Below are 12,751 nucleotides of genomic sequence, written 5' to 3' on the forward strand. Positions count from 1 at the left end.
ATATGACAATGTCGGAGCTTTGTCTTCGGGACAGAGATTAGTTTCCATGTTCCTTGACATTCGATCGCCTTGACACTATCAACTATCGTCCAACTACTGATAACTATGCTCCATAGTAAAAGCAGAAACAGCAGCTGCTTCAATCCCTTCCTTAGAATCCCATCATCCAATCGAGTATAACTTTCATTATGGATGATACCGACAGGAGCTCGAGATTGAGCTTAAAGTTAACGCCGTGCAGTGGTATTCTTTGTGTGAAGCAGTAGTATGTCGAAATTAAACAGAGCATAAGCCAAGTGTTGGTATTCAATGTTGCCGGCTTTCGGTTTACCTGTTTGTTAACACGGGGTTGGTGAACTCATTCACTTGCGGCTCAAAACTAACTCTCCGACGGGAGTACGCACGCTTGAGATAGAGAAGAGGAACTGTTTCTGCTCCTGGTTGAAATAGAGCTGCTAATGCTATGCTCTCAACAAAAGACACCTACATGTCTATACCTGCTTTCGATGCTTCATCGCGGCTCTGTTTTTGATTCTCTTATAATGAATTCACACCCATAATCATACAACTTTGGGATTTTTTGTTTTCAAATGGAAACTCTGCAGAAGTTAAATGAACTTTTGTTTTGGGTGTCGAGTTTTTTATTATTTTTAATTTTAAAATTTTATGTAATATTTATCAGAAGGTGAAAATAATAAGTGTGTAAAGATAAAAATCTACATTAAAGTCTTAAAAGGAGTAATGTCGAAAGAAACACGAATAGAATAAATAAGAAACGCATTAAAGTGGGGATTTAGATGTCTCCATTTTCCGTGGCTTCTTAAGGCTTTTAAAGTATCAACAAGGAGAATTTAAGCCAAAACCAGGTTTATTTACGGGGCGCATTCAATTAACATGGTGGTTGAGACCCGGAGAAATAACAAAATAACAAAATAACAAAATAAAAAAATACAAAAGGGAAGGAGTAACACGATTCAAGTGGCATTGGGGATGATAGGAGGCTAAAGATATTTACTACCCTTCTGGACACGAACACCTAACTTAAATGCACGGTTTCCTTCGCTTCGATAAATCGATTTTATCTTTTCTTCTTTTTTTTTTCTTACTCTCATTCTTATATCGGTTTCTATACTACAAGAGATTGTATTAGGGTATTGATCACTTTAGACAGACTTTTAAGTGGCTGAAAAGCGCCGCATTATTTTTATATTTTCTCTAAATCACGGAAAAATTGAGAAATTAGTTTTTTCTACGAACCAATCCAAAAATTTAATAAATTTTAAATTCAATTAATCCTCGGCTAAAATGGTCTCAAATAAAAAAATTAAGCGTGATTTTGACAGGTAAAGCACATATAACAAGGTTTATGAAAAAACTAAAACCTTACCGATGATGAATTTATTTTTTTTAGTCTAGACACCATTATTTTTAGCTACTTTTTGGAATGTTTAAAAAATGCATCAGCTAATTTTTGATAGTTTATGTGTCTATTACGTACTTTGACAGTCTTTTGAAAATTTAGTTTTAACATTAGAAAAATTTCTGAGCGTGCTAATGAAGATGTCGTACATTATTAAGCTTATTAATTATTAAGAGGAGAACCAAGTAAAGTGGATGTGTGTGATATGGATTGAGGAATATGTGTACCGCCATCTGGTGCTTATGGCGCACGTGGTACGCGTAATGTTGTATTTATGCTTATGTGCATCTACTTAGTGTGTAGTCTACTCTGTACCAAGTGATAGTGGTTGGTGGTTTAGATTCCTCCAGTAAAAGTCGTTTATATCGTTCTTGTTCTTGTACTTGTTGTTATTGCTGTTCTTGTTCTTACCGTGTAAGTTCCCTATGACAGAGAGAAGCTCGCAAGGCCTTGAGTACCCGGTAGGCTTCACTCGACCCTAACTACAAGCGCCACGTTTAACTTATTTACGAATTACTGCCCAAGTACACTCACTAAGTATAAGTAGAACGGATTTATTTTTTATCGCTTGTCTATAGTTCTAGTTGCTAGTATAGTTATTTTATTTACTGGGGTTGTACATTTTCTATTCTTGTCGATTATTCACTACATTGTATTACTGGTTGAGTGTTTTAGTATTTATTATTTACAAAATATTTATTGCAATATTTGATTATAACTTGTCAAATTGACATTATGTGATAAAAAATTAATTTCTTTAATTTTTGAACGATTTTTACTTGTTAAATAAGAAAATAAAAATTTTTTAGTCAATTAAAATATTTAAATGAATTTTTATAAGAAATAAAAAAAGAAATTATTAATTTATGCAGAGTGAGAGATGAATAATATACTTATAAGGAGTGAAAAAAGCTTAGAACCGTTGAATAGTATTTTAAATTGCTTCACAAATTGTGAATTTTCACAGTCTGTTAGTCTGACCGAATTCCATCTCAGCGTGTAGCAGTGTTCCTTTGTTATTCGACCCAGTTTAGTATTTTTATTTTCCGAGTACTCGGAAGGGGAGCTTTTTAACTTGATTCATCTCGGCATTGTCATGCACTTTGGTAATTGAGAAAAAATTGTAAGCTTTTCTCGATTCACCACTGAAAATATTAGTAAAATAATAATTATCTTGTGAGCGGAGAAAAATGTAAAAAGTTTCAAATATCGCTAATTGGAAGACGAGGATAGTTACGAATTCTTGATAACGCTCGGATTGGGTAATTCAAGTTTTAACGAGCCCGCGGTCGGGTGAATCTCACTCCCCCATCCAGAGTAGTAACGACCCCGTTTGCTCTCGTGAAAGAACCAAGAAAGGGGTGGTGACACAGTACACGAGTACTTTTGTAAATTCGTCACGTACATACAGACCCGATAACTTTTATAGCCTTCAATGCGATATCTTTTTCTGTTTCTACATACACATACACATAAAAACTTACCGACATATGGATCGTTACATAGTTTCTCCGTCTTTCCGGCACGCAGATTACCTTTCATACGTGAAATAGGAAACGTACTATCTTTCAATCTAGGTTTTTTTTTTCTTAAAACAAAAAAAAAAAAAAAAATTCTAAACTGAGTAAATTGTCAAGCTACACTGATAGAAAAAGTATTTTGATCCAACAAAATATATTTTGTATCCGGTTGTCACGATTTAAAAATTGAGCTCATTTTTCTAGAATAAGACTAATTTTTCTGGAAAATTTTCTGTTATTCATTCTAGAGTTTTAATTATTTGATCAATTAAATACTAAATTGAATAAAGATTAAAATAGAAAAAATTTCCTTGAATCGAGCACTTTTTCCGCGTAATTATTAATTCATCAGTAAAAATAGTGGCGTATAGAAAGTCTATCGCATAAAAAGTGAAATTGACAAATAAAATAGATTGGATATGCATGAAATATTAATGAAAAAAGTTTATAAAAGAGTAAACGTGGGAGTTAAGTGTATAGAGGCGAGTGGTCGATGAACGGTAAGCGCCAGGTGCCTTTATCGGCATTCAGTTATTTCCAGCCTGGTTTCCACTGGCCCACATAGCCACATAGCGCCTGCTATTAAGGGTGGTACGACCTCTATCATCTCGCTCTCCTTCTCAGTCTTTCTTTTGGTTTATGGTTACCAGTTTTACCCTCCACCCTTCATCGATGACTCTACTCTTCCTCACATGCCCCTCTCACTCTAATTCACTTGTGTAATGCAATATTACTCACCAGGGCTACGGCTACGGCTTTACGGCTTTTTATCTTTTCCCAGCTACACTTAAACTCTGTTTTGCTTTACTCGGTACTATAAATTCCTGACCTCGTGAATTGTGTACTCGGCCCAGGTTATTATTGATGTGAATTGCTGCCAGGTGAGCTTCATTATCTCTCCATACACCTGCTAGCTTTTCTTACTTTTTTGTTTTTGCTTTTATTTATCATTACTTCGCTTTGTTTTAATGCTTCACTCGAGTTTATCTAAATAATAACAATTCTCGCCCTTGCAAGGCAAATTGCATTAACTTAAGAGCAACGAAATGAATTAAAATTAAAATTACTACCAGGAAAAGTTTTTGCTCGAAAATTAACAGATTAACTTTTTTTTTTTTTTTTTTTTTTTTTTTTTCTACTAGCAATTAATTACACGGCTTCTAATCAATACTTTCAACAAACAAATGGTACTAAAAATAAAGTACCTTAAAATCTACAAAAAGTTCCAACTAAATATCACAGAATTCTTATCTTTATTTAAAAGTATCTAACCACAAGATAAATAAAAGATATTAATTAATTACCAATCAGCAGAAGGTATTAGTTGATTGATATCATAACTCATGCCCAAGTTAGTTAGTTATTTATCAGTACACATACAAGCCCATGTTCGTCGCGTTGGCGAGCTGTAAAATACCCCTCGGAATAATTTCGCCCGGTGCTGAACTTAAACTCAATTTCAGAAGGATGCTATAAGAGAGTATATCATCCTAATCTTAATTCAACGCCGGCAGATCTCAGTATTCTCGACTCCTCTTCTCCTCTTGTCCTCCTACTTGCTCTTCCAGTCATCTACCTGCTAGGCCGCGTGACAAATAGCTTTTAATTTCTGGAGCCTGTTTACCGAGCTCACTCTTCTGTCGCGAATTAATTGGCTCCCAACTACCCGGCTCGAGGGACCAACCAACCAACGAACCAAGCTGCGTTATCTTATCGACGGGCACTTAAACCATCTAGCAGCAACTTCTCTGTGATCACCATTGCCTTCGCCTATCTCCAATGGAGAGTTCACTTGGCTGCACCCGAAATTCAACTACAGCTCCAACCAACCAACCAACCAACCAACCAACCAACCCTTCTCTATCCAAGGCTGGATGTAAACTGTATTGTGGATGTAAACTGTCTGGTCTGGAGATTCAACAGAATTGAATCTCAGCGGGTAGAGGCTTCGTCAGACCTACTACAAAAGCCCGGGGCCAAAGAGCCTCTTTGGGAGCCATAGTGGAAGGGAGGGGTTCCGTAGTTATGCTCACAGTGATAGTGGTTGAAGGCAGAGGGTGGTAGGTACACAAGACGTCAGATCTGAAACGGTGATTATGAATGCAGACGGGCGTGTAAGCCTCTTCCTAGAGCCAGATTCTCCTACCACTCTGTTTGTTGAAGCTACAGTCTACCGTGTCCGGCATCGAGCTGTTATCAAGCCCCTATCTGCCCCCGATGGTCAAGATCCGGAAGTGGTTACTCTGTCGGCTTACATCACTCGATCTAAAGTCAATCAACAGTCTGTTTGTTCATTGCGAGCAAGATGCTAGATGATGGAATTACCAATTGGTGATTCATTTTCGAATCAGATTTGAGCCACATGCAATCAGGCTATTTTTGGCCCAGTGAATGCTAGATAGCTCTATTTTACCCGTTTGCTGGCTATATTATGGGAGCATTATATGGGATTATACGCCGCTCGATAGAATTAACTGGTATGGCTCAGCTCGAAATCATTTGTATTTGCACGCAGATTCAAAGTGTAATTATTCATTAAGCTACGGCGATGAAAGTGAGTGATGGGTGTACATACGAATACACTCGATTATACATTTCGCATAATGGGTAATAGTTATTAAATATTTAGATTTGTAGAGACGGTGTTGATCCACTTGGTAAATGTTTGCATAATTTAGATGCTATTAACACATGTTATACATGTGTTTTCGTGATTAGGAATGTTACCAATATTTTTGGTTTCAAAAATATTATAAAAAGCGCTGTTATAGATAACTTATAGAATTTTTTTTAATTTAAAACGCACAGAAATTTATAATTTTAGAACTTTTTGAGGTTGAAAATAGATAAAACTTTCAGATGTGTTTTGCAGGGTCAACAGCTTTCCAGATTGTTCATTTTCATTATAATAAAAATTAATTAATTAATTAATCAGTCGAAAAACATCCATTTTGCGGAAAAACCATAATTAAAATTGCATTTTACTCTCCTGGAATCCAACTAGAGTACAGAGAAAAAAAAATTAGTAAGTTCCATAAAATTATGAAATAACTATTTTTAGTAACTTGGTAGAAAAGTTAATAACGAAATGATATTTGATGAGCAGCATTATTGTTATAATTTAATTAGTGAATTACATGTGGAGTATCATCAGTGTAACCTGTGAGTTCTTCGGAATAAACGAGAATGCGGTTTTTACGAGTAGTCATTAAATTTATAGCGAGCAGTAGAAAATGTCGGGTGTATGCTCTTTCACATTCACATTCACATTCAGAACTCACACCTACGACACCGTGTATATTTGTAAGCGCAGTTTTTACGAGGCATTCTGGCAATAAAAGGAGGAAGGAAATAAGAGGGAATGGTGGGAATTAACCTTGTCACCCTTTTATCAGGTGGTAATGTTACGTAAGACATCAACTACGTGTAAACTCGAGTACTAGCTGAAGCAACTACTGCTAACGTACTTTCCAGACTACCAGTGAAAAGTTTAAGAGAAAACCGATGTGAGATCGTTGATTCTCCTTTTACGACTTTAGTTTTGGCTCCCACCCCACTCCCTCCAGCCCGCCAGTCTTTAGGGTCTCAAAAATTCAACAAATGCCATCATTTGTCACATTTTTATTTAATTACTCCTCGTAAATTATTTCCCGTCTTCTAAAACTCTGGGGGTTTAAAAAAAAAAAAAAAAAAAAACTCGGAAAATATAGAATGAAATATTTATTTGGATCCACCCCGTCCCATTTTCTATTCATACATTTTTTTTATTTTATACAAAGCTATGAATATTTAAAATTAAAACGATTTTTCGGTAATTGCTTTATCTATTTTTATCCAATAACCAATTTCAATTTAAACATCGGTTTTTTAGTTCCGCCTAGCAAGGATAAGCCTACGAAAAAAAGCTCCGAGGTGCATATATATCACTGCCGAGTTAAAGCAAATATTGAAAAGTCAATTTTGACATCCAGTCGCAACACAAAAATGGCAGAGCGAGAGATCTTTGTCAAAAGTCGCCCATTCGATTACAAAATTCGTCCAAAGCGAATGACTGAAAAAGCAACAGAAAATTGCCAAACAAAATCCATCAAATGACAATACAATGTATTGACTAATACCATGTTATTGCACAGAGAGTGCCAATTTCCGTCCATTTTTTTTTTTTTTTTTTTTCATATCTTCCCGAGATATTCAGCTCCTACAGCTCCCCTTATATTTGCTTTGCATTGCAATGTTGTTTTATTTCAATAGCACGTATCCCACCTGCCAGCGCAACACAATAATTTCTCTCTATACATACATTTGCATCCCCTTTTGCTCTCTTCCAGTTTTCGTACCTTTTTCGCTTTATGTTCCAGACCAATGACTCGTGTTTGTGGACAAATATTCATTGTTTATATCCTGTTAACGTTATTTTGCCTCCTTGCATACTCAATTCATATTTTTTGCATCGTCACTACATCCAATTGATAAAGGACTCAATATTTCTCTCTTTTTAAAGTTACAAAAAAAAAAAAGAAAACAATATCTTCTATATTTATTTTTTTAGAGTGGCAAACAATTCATAGAATTTATAATTAACTAAAAGGCAGTCAATTCAACTCATTGTATCAATTCACATCACCAACAGACCTTGTCTAACAATCATTAATGCAAAATAATTTTTCATCCGTCTCAATAATTCGAATTTAAAATGAAAAACTTCATTATCGATGCGCTCAGCGCTACAGCCGTTTGAAGATTACCAAGAAGATCCTCTTAATTCCGCTTTATATACTTCCCCTTCTCTACTTATCCCCACCGCGCGGACTGACCTTGAATTTCCAGTGGAAGGAGAAGCCGTATATAACCTAGCTTGGTTTAGGGAGCGCTAGTCTTAACTGAATAGCGGACAGAGAATGATCTGGCAGATGGTCAGCTTTGAGTGTTTGGCAAATCGGCTGAGTAGCTTTAATCCGCTTGGCATTACCTTGCTGGCTTAAAAACCTGCAATTAAATAATTACAAATAATCTTACTCCATTTTGGAGTAAAGAAATCCTTCTGATATATAATAGTTGAGGATTAATTTATTAAAACCATTAATAATAATTAAATTTGATGATAAACTGTTGATTAAATAATTATATGGACAAACAATTAGCTTTTTCTTAATCCAGGATGTCTCTGTTGTTTATTTTTATACGATTATTCAAGGGAGTATCGTTGAACGATGACCTATATGAGGGAAAGTTTGAGTAGACGGTAAGCGAGTTAGCGGGTTAAGCAGTAACTCGTTGAACGTGAAGGAGCTTCGGAGGAGACGGGAAGTACAGTAGGCAAAACAACAGAGGCAACCAGGGCACGTCAAGGAGTTTCACGGTCTAGCTCTCGACCTCGACTTAATGAATTAAGTTAGAATTGTTAATTGTTCCAGGCTGTTTCACCAGTTGAAACGACCCTTTTAAGTATCTCAGCCCACACCCAATTGCTTTGTCATTCAATCTTCACAACTATAAATGTTTTTTCTCTTCCTTACCTCACACTTCACCCATATTTACTCTTCCCCCGCGATGAATTATTCATCCGAAGCCCCTCGTCATATATTAAAACCTAATTTTTACGGTTGTTATTCAAATTACTGATCACTCCTATCCCCTGAAAGTATAAACAACTCTAGTTAATTCAAAAATTCATGAAAATATTAATAAGCGATGCATTTCGGAGTATCAAAAATTTTTTTCAAGAATTTTTATCTCCAAGTTTATTTGCTAAACTTTAAAAACTCTTCAAAAGTTGTAGAATAAGGGAGAGAAAATGCAAAGCGAAGTATGTTCATAAACGGAGGAGAAGGAATGGTGTGAGGGAGTTAGTCAAAGCTTGTGTGCTTTCAGGGATGCTGTTCTGTATCTACCCATGTCTTCTTCTATCTATGAACAGAACAGTTTGGTGAACACCCTCATCCCCTTCTTGAGGGATCATCTCCTCTAGTAGCGTGTTTCGGTTAAACGAAACCACTTTGCCGTGTGGAAACTAGAATATGAGGGTGTTGCGGTCCATTACTAGTTTCATACCCGACCTTTTCCTGGAATGCCCCGACCGATGCACGCTTCAAGCGACCAACTTTATTATAGATCATCTTGCGGTCTATATACGTGAGGTATGAACTACATCTCATCTCTTCCTCATCTACATCTGCGTAACACGATATCACTGTGTGCTTGGTATATCCATACCATCATCTGTATTCGAACAATTCTATTGAACACGATTCTGTGGGTCAGTAACGGGCAAATGAGTGATAGCATCAGCGCTCGCTGGTATCTGACTGCCGAAATGCACTTTAGATTCGCCGCTTTCACTTTATATTGGTTTATGTTGACGCGTTCCAGGATATTACTGGGGCTGGTAGTTTCCGGCAGAGTTTGGTATGTTATACACGCGCTGTTACCTACCAATGGTGTCATGAAATCTGAAGAGTCGAGATGAGCTGAATTGGTTGTAGCTGCTGCGAAATGTCCGGTTCTGATGCTCAAGATCATAATTTATTCCGAGGGCATCACTTGCCAGGCTGTAACTCATAATGGCGAGAGCTAATCGACCGAGGGGAATTTAATCACCGAAATCCTCCTAGAGCAGATGATATCTCTTTGTGACAAAATTATTTTTTAACGGGTTTACGCATTTGGAATTTAAAAAAGAATTTAAAAAAAAATAAAACTTATAAATATGAAGTTAATAGTTCACTTTAAAATTAATCAATCAAAACGCCTCTTGGAGAAAAAAAAAAAAAAAAACAAAATCGATCTTTTTAGTCTTCCAAGTGCACACAACCCCTTAGTAATCCATAAAATCTCTGAACCTATTATAGAATTTTTGCTGCAATACTAATTCCATAAAAAAATGAAGATTAAACCAGTAATTTCTTTAAATTCAACAAAAATCTAAATCCTCTATTCACTCACTAAAATCCTCGCCGAACTATTAGCAAATTAAATCCAGAAAAAAAACTATAATTTTGATCTCGTTAGCGAGATTTAATTTTGGAAGACAATGCCCATTGAACATTCCTTTCAGGATTTTAGATTACATCGTTACATTTTCAATATGTTCGTCATCTGAAGCCCTTCTTGCCCGATCCTCGTTTGACCCACCCCCATATCCTCTAAATCCGTCTTTTGTTCTGCAGTATAAGCTCTATTCAAACACTCTATCCCTGTATAAACCGAGCAAACCATATGCGCACGAATACACACCGATCCATTCTCCATATTCCATTCCATTCTCTCAGGCTTGTTAAGCTAATTGACGTCTGTTAATGGATGCTTTATGCAGTTCACGCAACTCAGAAGCTAGCTTTTGCATCCCGGAATAATACTAACACACCTTAATCATCATGATCACTATCGCTATCGTCATTCCCCGTAAGTTTGACTCCGAAAAGGTCATTCTTCACCAATCCATCAGCTTACCCCACCTTCTACTTGTCACTTTCCTCGACTTATTTGAATTTTAAATGGCGCACACACGCCCGGGGTAAAGATGAGTGAATAAAAAAAATGTTATTCAAAAAAATAGACGTCAAAATTCTCGCTGATACTTGTGTCACATACGACTTGACCGTATGAATAGATGATTGCTCGTGAGTTACCGTTCACTCATTCCTTCGTGATTCATTTAACTGGAGTCCTGCCAAATCCAGAGCCGTTGTTTTATTACCACGAACCCGGAAGGGCCTCCCTGCCCCCTTTCTCTCTTCCTCTTCCGACTTCTCGCTCTTTCCTTGGTAGAAGGAATGCCTTTACACTCACTTCCAATTCTATCACCGCAGATATCTCTCTTTCTATCTCTTCCTCTGACTCTTTCTACCGCTCCATTTCGAACTCAGCCCCTATCCATTGTCTATCCATTTTTCACAACTTCAATTCCCATTTACCATCACGAACAACGAGAATATAATTTGGTTCCACGATTTGTTCCATCAGGAGCAGATGCCTTACACTTTTTCCAGATAAATTAAAATATAGTGTCGAGAAAATTTTCAGTGTTTCTTTGCGGCTGATTTACGGGCTTTTATCGAAGTGTTGAAAGAAAATGGGCTCGAAATTTTGCAAAAGACTCTAAAAATATAACCGCTAGATTTTTATTTTTTTAACTAAAACGTGTCCTAGATTTCACTGTGGTAAAACTTGTCTAATGTTATGTAACATTAAATTTTTTTATCAATATTTCTACTTGACATACTCTGTATCTTTCATAGTCGATTTATTCCGAATTTATTTATTACATGGAAAAAAAAAAAAAAAAAAAAAAAAAAAAAAAAAAAAAAAAAAAATGTCATCCCTTTCAATATTTTCTATTTTGGTCGTTTTCTAAAGATAAAACCGTCAATAAACTGCGCAATGATATTAATGTGTATTTTATTTTCAGTAAAAATATAAAGCTATAAAGTTGTTGGCAAAAAGTCCAAATAATAAGCGAGAAAAGTTTCTCAATTAGAGAGTTTAAATGTTCAATTTGGTATTGGGCAATCGAGCATTTATCAACTTTTATTTAACTTTATATTTCTATTTTCATTTTCTTCTGTTTTATATTTCAAATATTCTAGTCTCTCGATCTCGTTAATTCATAATTAATTATTTTCAGTTATGAATTTACAAAATAGCAAGACGATGAAAGCGCTTATTTATTTTTTTCCAATAATTGTTAGACATCCAATTATGTTCGATATAAATTAGCCACTGGTGCGTAAATTTGCTCGGGATTAAATTAATTATTTTTTGAAAATCTCACTTGTGCAGTAATTACGTAATCACTGTGACAAGTTGGCGCCTTTGATGGCCCATATTCGAGTGTAATAATTGCCCGGGAGAACCTGCCGAACCGTGTCCGCAAATGTAACCGTAACGACGCAGTCGAGGGTGCTTTCAACGTGTAAGGGGTTGAAAAGGCCGAGGACTGCACTCGGTGTCACGATAATTAGCCATTCTGCTGTTGACCAATGACCTTTACAGGGTTATCGACCTTACATTATTCTACCCAATATTCATTCGATTTTTTATCACGTTTAATCGAAATTTAATTTAACTTAAATAATTGAAATATTTGACTTTCAACATCTTTTGTCAAAAATTTCCAGCATTCTGAAAATATCGAAAATATTCACCGACGTTTTCCTTAAATATAAAGATTAAATTATAAAAAAGCGATTCCTTTGATATGCTCAAAGATTTTATTCATAATTCGGCGCTAGAATGTATCGATAAAAACGAAGCGAGGTTGTAAAGAATTTTCATATATTGTTTTTGTGAAATATTATTGGGTTTCTCGAGAAAATACACATAAGAGGTTGTAGGTCGGAGGTTGTAACCCTTTGGACCTTTAAAACTCGGGTTAGTGTATTGGATATGAGCGTGAGCCTTTGGAGGAAGGAAAGGAAGTATCGTTTTATTATAAGCTAGTGGCGTGTAGGCGGTTCGTCGTGGTCGTGGTCGCGGACCTCCTGTGTTGGTCTTGAAAGCGGGTCGAGGGTTGAGAGTGCCACAGAGAAACCCATACTGGCAGTGTTGGTGTGTGCTCAGGGTAAGAGGGTGGACGAGTGAAGGATGAAAGGTTTGTGTTGTGCAGAATAGGATGAAGGTATATATGCAAAGTCGAGCGCACCAACTAGACCGTGGTTCACAAGCTGTGCTCAAAGCTGACGTCCATTTAATGGATCCGGAATACCCTCAAACCGATAGAATAAATCGAATCACTTACATTGCCAACACGTTACCATAATATTACAGTTTATATCCAGGCACCTACCTAATTTTTTTACAAATAATGACAAAT

At 36.2% G+C, this 12,751-nt stretch overlaps 1 protein-coding gene across 3 annotated transcripts in view; it reads left to right on the forward strand.

Annotated features, from left to right (window-relative positions):
- LOC123262259 (beta-1-syntrophin) overlaps positions 1-12,751 on the forward strand; it is a 126,377-nt gene that overhangs the window by 57,952 nt on the left and 55,674 nt on the right. The window lies entirely within an intron of this gene.

This window comes from Cotesia glomerata, linkage group LG3 (assembly GCF_020080835.1).
Source record: "Cotesia glomerata isolate CgM1 linkage group LG3, MPM_Cglom_v2.3, whole genome shotgun sequence".
Classification (NCBI taxonomy): Eukaryota; Metazoa; Arthropoda; class Insecta; order Hymenoptera; family Braconidae; genus Cotesia; species Cotesia glomerata.